The following is a 7623-nucleotide window of genomic DNA, read 5'->3' on the forward strand; positions in this document are numbered from 1 at the left end:
TGTTTATCAGAGTTACACAGCAGCTGAGGTTAAATAAAAACTCATTCATCAAGTTCAAACTTCTGGACCCCCCCAGAAAACAAGGGTGGCCAACAGAACTGAAATAATGTGATTAAATATTGTCTATAGAGCTTACCTGTGTGTATTCTGCTCACCCTCTCCCCCTCCTTAAACACCCAAATGTCTGGAGCATTTCCAATGCCAAGAGAAGAAATATATGAGTCATTTGACAGGTTCATTATTCTTAACTTACAGTGGAAAGTATCCACAGCCTGATAAAATGACGAAAATAAGCAGAGCTAAGCATTTGATTGACACATGTCATAAAACTCGTTACATTCATACGTCAAGAAAAATACATTGTTCCCAATCACAGGGCCGCATGGAATTCACTGGTCTTGTATTGTTATTATTTTATATAAACATAGAAAAAATATGAGGGTAAAGCTTATTGTGTGCCCAGAGCATTCCTTCTCTGTATATTTGTATTTATACATATGGGAGGAGGTGCCATATTGATTCCCTTATACAGTACAGAATGAGGGTATAGCTTATTGTGTGCCCAGAACATTCCTTCTCTTTATATTTGTATTTATACATATGGGAGGAGGTGCCATATTGATTCCCTTAGACAGTACAGTATGAGGGTATAGCTTTTTGTTTGCCCAGAACATTCCTTCTCTGTATATTTGTATTTATACATATAGGAGGAGATGTCATATTAATTCCCTTGACAATACAGAAATATAAAGTGCTATTTCCAGGCTTTTCGAGATGAAAACAATATTCGCCGTTCCTTTATACGCTTCGCCGCACGCGCCATTATCCTAAGGTATCAGTTGTCAGTAGCAAGACTTTTTCCCCCCATGAAATGACGGCAGATCAGAACTCGTGTCCCTTCTCGGATGAGACTCAGTGACAGCTCTGAAACCTGAAATAAAACTTTATCTTTAATATCTCTTTTTCTCTTTCAGGGGAAGATGATGGGGGAAGTTTGTGTTATAAATCCGCTGACAGAATCTGTAATTTCCAATGTGTCCTGCTCTCCCCAAAAAGCTGACACTTCAATCACATTGGGCAGTGTGTGTCTATTTCTGATAACAGGGGTTTGATCAAGGGAGGCAGTTGCAGTTGGTGAAAATGGTGCCCCCCGCTCCACTCAGAACAAAGATCTGCAGAGCAATAGGATCCAATTCCAGAAAGAACAATTTATTCTAGACAAGGAAATTCATTTGCATTGCAGGGAGTCATTACCCATGTTTCTTGCCAAATTGGTTCTGCCCATTTTGGAACAGGGAAAACTGCAGCCACCCCTCCGTGACTGCAGTTGGAATCTGTGCTGGGCCCCCTGACTTATAGGGGACCCTTGCAAGAACAAATCTTTTTACTATATCCTTGAAGTAAAGGTTTTTATCCTTTCTGTTCCTTCATTAATTTAATTGCCTGCACACTGTACTTTGAGAGTAGAAGAGACGGTGTTGGCCCACTGTGATTGGACCTGTATTTAGAAGAAATGATGGTTGTGCACAGAGTTTATGTGATGCTGCACCTGCACCAGTTTTGGGGGTTTGTATCATAATCTATTCTGTTTGTTGCTCCGGGGATTTCGGCGCTGGGAACATGGAGCAGAAGGCAAAGCGAGGAGGCGCCCGGCCGCTCAAACACATTAATTGCCTGAAGGAAACTTTATTGCTCTTCTGAAAGATACGACTCTCCGTTGGCCTGTTTGTCGCTCGCTCTGTGTATTCTCACTTTAAACACCAATTACAATACTCCGCTGCCAAGTCAAGTTTATTGCAACTAAATAGCGAGTTAGGGCGACTTCCAATGGTGTGTTACAAATGTGCTGCGTGACCTGCGTCCCTCATGCATCTCTCCTTTGATCTCTCTGCATTGCAATATTCTATTCTCATTATACCCAAAACTGACAGCTGTGTTTCTTTTCTCTATTTGTTTAGGATTTTACACTATTTCTACTTCCTTCCCTTATCCAATCCCACAGCCTCCTCAGCATAGGTATTCCCTGTACTAACCACAATTCAGCAGGAACAGTCCCCTAAGTTGGCTCATAGTCTGTACAGAGATATACCATAAAACTATAGCAGCTTAGGTATTTCCCTGTACTAAGCACAATTCAGCAGGTACAGTCCCCTAAATTTGCTCATAGTCTGTACAGAGAGATCCCATAAAACTATGGCAGCATAGGTATTCCTCTGTACTAAGCACAATTCAGCAGGTACAGTCACCTAAATTTGCTCATAGTCTGTACAGAGAGATCCCATAAAACTATGGCAGCATAGGTATTCCCCTGTACTAAGCACAATTCAGCAGGATATTTTTGCCCTAGAAGCAGATTTGAGTCCTTAGAGGAAACTAAATTCCCAAAGCTGGTACAAATGTAATATAACGACCTATGAAAATACTATTGGATCATTTTATCTGCAGTAACTTTTGATTTCCACATGTACCTGCACTGGCCCAGACCTCATTTTAATCAGCCAAATCCATTTTAAAAGAAAGAAAAATATATTGAAAAAAAAAGATTTTTTTCTTTTTTTAATCCCAGTTCTTTATTGTAAAAATGTGATATATGAGATGAGAAGTTTCCCTTTAGCCCCCCGTCCTTCCCATTCAGCAGAATCTACTAAACTGCGGAGCAGCACAAGAGCTAATGAGCCACCGGTGGCTAGTTAAAGAGACGAGTCTGCCTTTTCCGAGGGCAAGTAGACAGTGGAGCTGACACTCGCTCGGGTCTGCCTGTACCAACTTCAGCACCCTGACAACGCACCCGCAGCCAAAAATAAGCAAAATAAGTAAAATCACCAGGAACAGGGAAAAACGCACCTGAGTTTCTCTGTGGATTCGTAACGAGCCACAGGAATTATTAATTGGCTTTTTATGTAATAAATAAACCTGATTGAGGGGAAAATGTCACCCAAGGTGAGGAACATAAATCATTTTAAGAAAATAAAGTTCCAATTAGGGCAGCTGTGTTAGCACAGGATTAGCTGTTATTAGTGAATAATATACAGATATTGTACTAATCTTATTAATGGGGATGGATGCTGAAAATAGGGGAAAACCATATTACTTTATTACTGACATGCTTTTAGATTGCTAGCTTCAATGTTCAGGGTCCTATATTTTTGTTAAAATCACCCTTGTACTGAGCTATGGAATATGTTGCTGCTTTATAAAAAAGGATATAGTAATAAGGATGCAATAGAGTTAACATTGCCCCCATGCAATGACAAGCTAGGGGGCAATATTAACTCTCATGGATCAGATTAGAGTTGGTCTCTTCAGACCATTAATAGTCTAGAGCAGGGGTCCCCAATTATTTTTTTAGCCATGAGCCCCATTAAAATGCAAGAAGAGTTGTAGAGCAACACAAGCATTAAAAAGTCCCTCGGGTGCTAAATAAGTCCTTTGATTGACTATTTGGTAGCCCCTAAGAGGACTGGCAGCCTACACACTTTGCACAATACATTTATGCAATTAAAACTGCTTTCAAGCTTGGAATTCAAAAATAAGCACCTACTTTGAGGACACTGAGAGCAACATCCAAAGAGTTGGAGAGCAACATGTTGCTCATGAGCTACTGGTTGGGGATCACTGGTCTAGAGTCTAGTGCCCCAGTGCCAACAACTCAGACATGGTTGTGTCACCACAACTGGTTGGCCTTCCTCTCCCCCATCCTCCCTCTTCTCTCCCCTTCTTTTATTTTTCTTCCTCATTTGTCTCTCTACTCCCTTTCCCTTCTCTCCTTTTGTATTTTATCACCTCTCCTTTCCTTTTCTCCCCCTAACTGTTTGGCCTTTCTCTCTCCCATCCTCCCTCTTCTTGCCCCTTCTATATTTCTCCTCCACACTTGTCTCTTTACCCCCTAACCCCCTTTCCCTTCCACCCTTCTGTCTCTCATCCCCTCTCCTTTCCTTTTCTATCCTCCCTCTTCTCCCCCACTTCTATGTTTCTCCTCTGCATTTGACTCTCTACTCCATAACCCCCTGTAAATTATCTCCTTGTGTTTCTCATCCCCTCTCCTTTCTTTTTCTATTCTCCCCCCAACTGTTTGGCATAATCCTCCCTTTACTGTCCATCTTCCTTATTCTTTTTTGTCTTTCCCTCGCCCTATTCATGCCCTCCCTTGCCGCTACAGGTTTTTGACACCACACCTGGAGCTCTAACAAGCATTATATAGAACTTTCTAGCTAGTATGTATGGACCCTAATGTTCCACTTTTATAGGGCCCTAGTGGTGTTCATTAATGCACCAAATTATGATTTCTAGTTTTGTTTTTAAACAAATAGCCTGTAGGTGTCACTGTGCACAAGAGTTAAGCTGGCCATAGACGCAAAGATCTGATCGTACGAATTGAGGAATTGTACGATTTTCGGACTGTGTGTGGAAAATCCCGACATTTTTCATCCGGCGGAGATCGGTCGTTTGGTCGATCGGACAGGTTACACGATTTCTGTCGGCTGCCGATAATATCTCTGCATGTATTGCCGATCATACGATTTTCAGAGGGAGACTGTCACTTGCTTTGGTCGGACATAACTTTCATACGATTACTGTCAGGGGCAGAACATCGGCTGATCTGTTCTTTTGTACTTTATTTGATCGGAATGGTTAGTGGCAGGTCGGGAGATGGGAAAGTCTTATTGTACAATGATTCATACGATCGGATCTTTGCGTCTATGGCCAGCTTTATACTGTGTACATAGTACTTTCTAGACTGTTTTAAAGTATTTGAGTTGAAGTGTAATGGCTGCATGAACCTGCTAATAAAGCACTGCTATACTCATTCTTTACTGCAAAACATAACACCAGTGTATTAGGTTGAGAAAGTAGATGCACACTCCTCACAGGAGGAACCAGTTGGCTGGGTATTGTACTGAACTCATAAAATGCCTCCTAGAGGTGTGCTTGTGTCCTTGTCTGACCAATAATCTAGAAATCTGGGATCAGTTTTCATTATTTATGCAATTCATTATTGCACGTAAATCAACTGTGCAGGTATGTATCCCCTTATCTCGAATTCTGGGGAGCCAAGAGGGTGTCCTCAAGATTTGGTCAAGTGGGAGTTTTAGAGGTCCAGGTTGGGGGGGGGCAACCTATTCCTAAATGACTGTGAATTAAATTTTTCCATAGTTGTGGCCCCTGCCTGTGGAGTGTTCCAGATGCCTGGGCACCAGATAACAGTCACAAAGCAACACTGCAGCGCCTGCTCCCAACACTGGAATCAATAATTATGTTTAAATGAGACTTTTTTATACCCAGTCCCCAATCATCCATCATCTTCTCTGAAAGGCCCCTCCCCCTCGCCTGCGTCTTGTGATGTACAGAATCTGTTTATGCATCAATGTTCTTTGTAAACCAAGATGTAGATGACAGCGCAACAAATGATGCATCGTTGCATGATTTATCTATTTAAAGGGATGCGGCGGCAGCACAAAGGTTTTGTGCAACTAATTAAAATCCCAGGGTTGATAACAGCATCATGTACAGCGACAGAGATAAATGTATCAGCAGATGAAAACATACGGATCCCACACACACACAGCACCGGCAATAAAGGAGCTGATATTTAATCACTGCTCAGAACAAGACAAACATCCCAAAGTGCAGAAACTTTCCAGTCTATTATGTGTGTGTGTTATACTACAGCCCTCGCTCTCCCAATACTCCTTCTCTGCAGTAGGGGCCACAACTAAACCTACACACCCTCCCTTTTCTGCTATAACCGCCCCGGTGCGTCTGGGAAGGGTCCCACTAGATATTGGAAAATTGTTGCTGGGAGTTTCTTCCATTCGGTCACAAGAGCATTAGTGAGGTTGGGCACTGATGTTGGGGATCAGACCGGGTTCCAATTCATCCCACAGGGGTTCAGTTGGGTTGAGGTCTCTGTGCAGTCAGGTTCTTCCCATCTCAGCAAACCCATTCTGTATGGACCTCGCTCTGTGTATGGGACATTATTGAAACAGGAAAGCCCCCCCCCCCCAAAACTGTCCGACAACGGAGGAAGCACGGAATAGTCAGGAATGACGTATTATATAGCGGACCATGTTGGCTAAAAAGTCAATTTCAAAAATTAGGACTTCATCTAGTAATATCATTATCATATAGTCTATCAAATCATCTATGTATCTATTATCTGTATGTCTATCATCTATCTATCCATCTATCTCTCCCATTCTTTCTTATTTTATCTATCTGTACATCTATCTCATTCTATCTATCTATTCATCTCATTCTATCTCATTTTATCTACAGTAACTAGCCATATATCTAATTATATCTATCTATCTATCTATCTATCTATCTATCATCTCAGAGACATATAGTGGTAGGCTTTTGCGCAGGCCCCTCATACCAATCTGTATAATTATGGGGGAGTCGTGTGCCACTGTCACTCCCATCCTAATGGATTCTATTTTGTTTGTTCCACGGGTGCAGAGCCTGTGTTGTTTTGTCTCAGAACTGCCAATAAGTGGAAGGTGATTATATATTTATGAGGATAATGTCCGTCTCTGTTGCTGCTGTCGCATCTGATTGGATTCACGCGTTGCCTAAATGTCGCTTTCAGATGTCAGTTTCCCATATACTTCGCTCACTGCAGATCTGAGTCTGACAAGCAAGTAATAGTCTCAGCTGTGTCATTTGTATCTCTTTCATCTCACATAAACACAATGTTTCCAGGAGTAAAGCGGAAATTATTTGCCTGATTTTGCTGCTTTTGCCATTTTGCCTCCTGCGGCATATGAATATTATGCCATTTTACTTTGTTTCCTTCTCTATATAGTCACTTGGGTTCTCAGGACGGCAGATTGGGAGGGGCATATGGGACCCTATATAGGAAAAATGTAACCATGAACCAATGACAGTTCTGTAGAAAAGAGGCATCAGCTACTGCAAGCCTAGATCTGACCAGACACCCTATACGGTGTTGTATTATATAGGAAAAGGTGCAATATTATGTAAATGACACCCAGAGTTCAAATAATTGACTTCTTTACAAATAAAAGGCCTGGTCCCTTTTGTTCTTGGGTACTGGTACTCATGTGACTGTCTTTGCTTCCTTTCTGGCAAAAATGGCAGTCCAAACTTGCTTTACGGCACAGATTTCAATTACAGTCTGTCTGTTATTCCCTTCTCCCAGGCTAGAGAAACAATGTATCAGATATCAACTCTTTTCTAGCCAAGACTCCAGTTCCCACAGTGCCTTGCACCCTTCTCTTGTTCTCTTTCATGGGATTGTTAATGAAAGAAAGTGCAAGGTATTGTGGGTATTAAAGTCTTTGGCAGGTGGAGAGCTGACAACTGATATAATGTTGCAATGGCATGAGGAGGGAAAGGCATTGTGGGTATTGAAGTCTTTGGCAGGCGGAGAGCTGATTACTGAGTGTTGCAATAGTGAAAGCAGAGGCAGGGACTGTAAAAGAGACTACTTCCTGTAACCATTAAATTTACAAATAACTGTAAAATCACTGAAAATGTATTCATGTATATTGTAAAGTTGTTCAGAATTATATTTTCTATCATTGTCCAAAAAAACAGTATTCGGGTGTAGTTTCCCTTTAAGTCAGTTTAAAAAAAACAGTGGGTTTAGAACACTTTCTA

Source organism: Xenopus laevis, chromosome 4S, assembly GCF_017654675.1.
Source record: "Xenopus laevis strain J_2021 chromosome 4S, Xenopus_laevis_v10.1, whole genome shotgun sequence".
NCBI lineage: Eukaryota > Metazoa > Chordata > Amphibia > Anura > Pipidae > Xenopus > Xenopus laevis.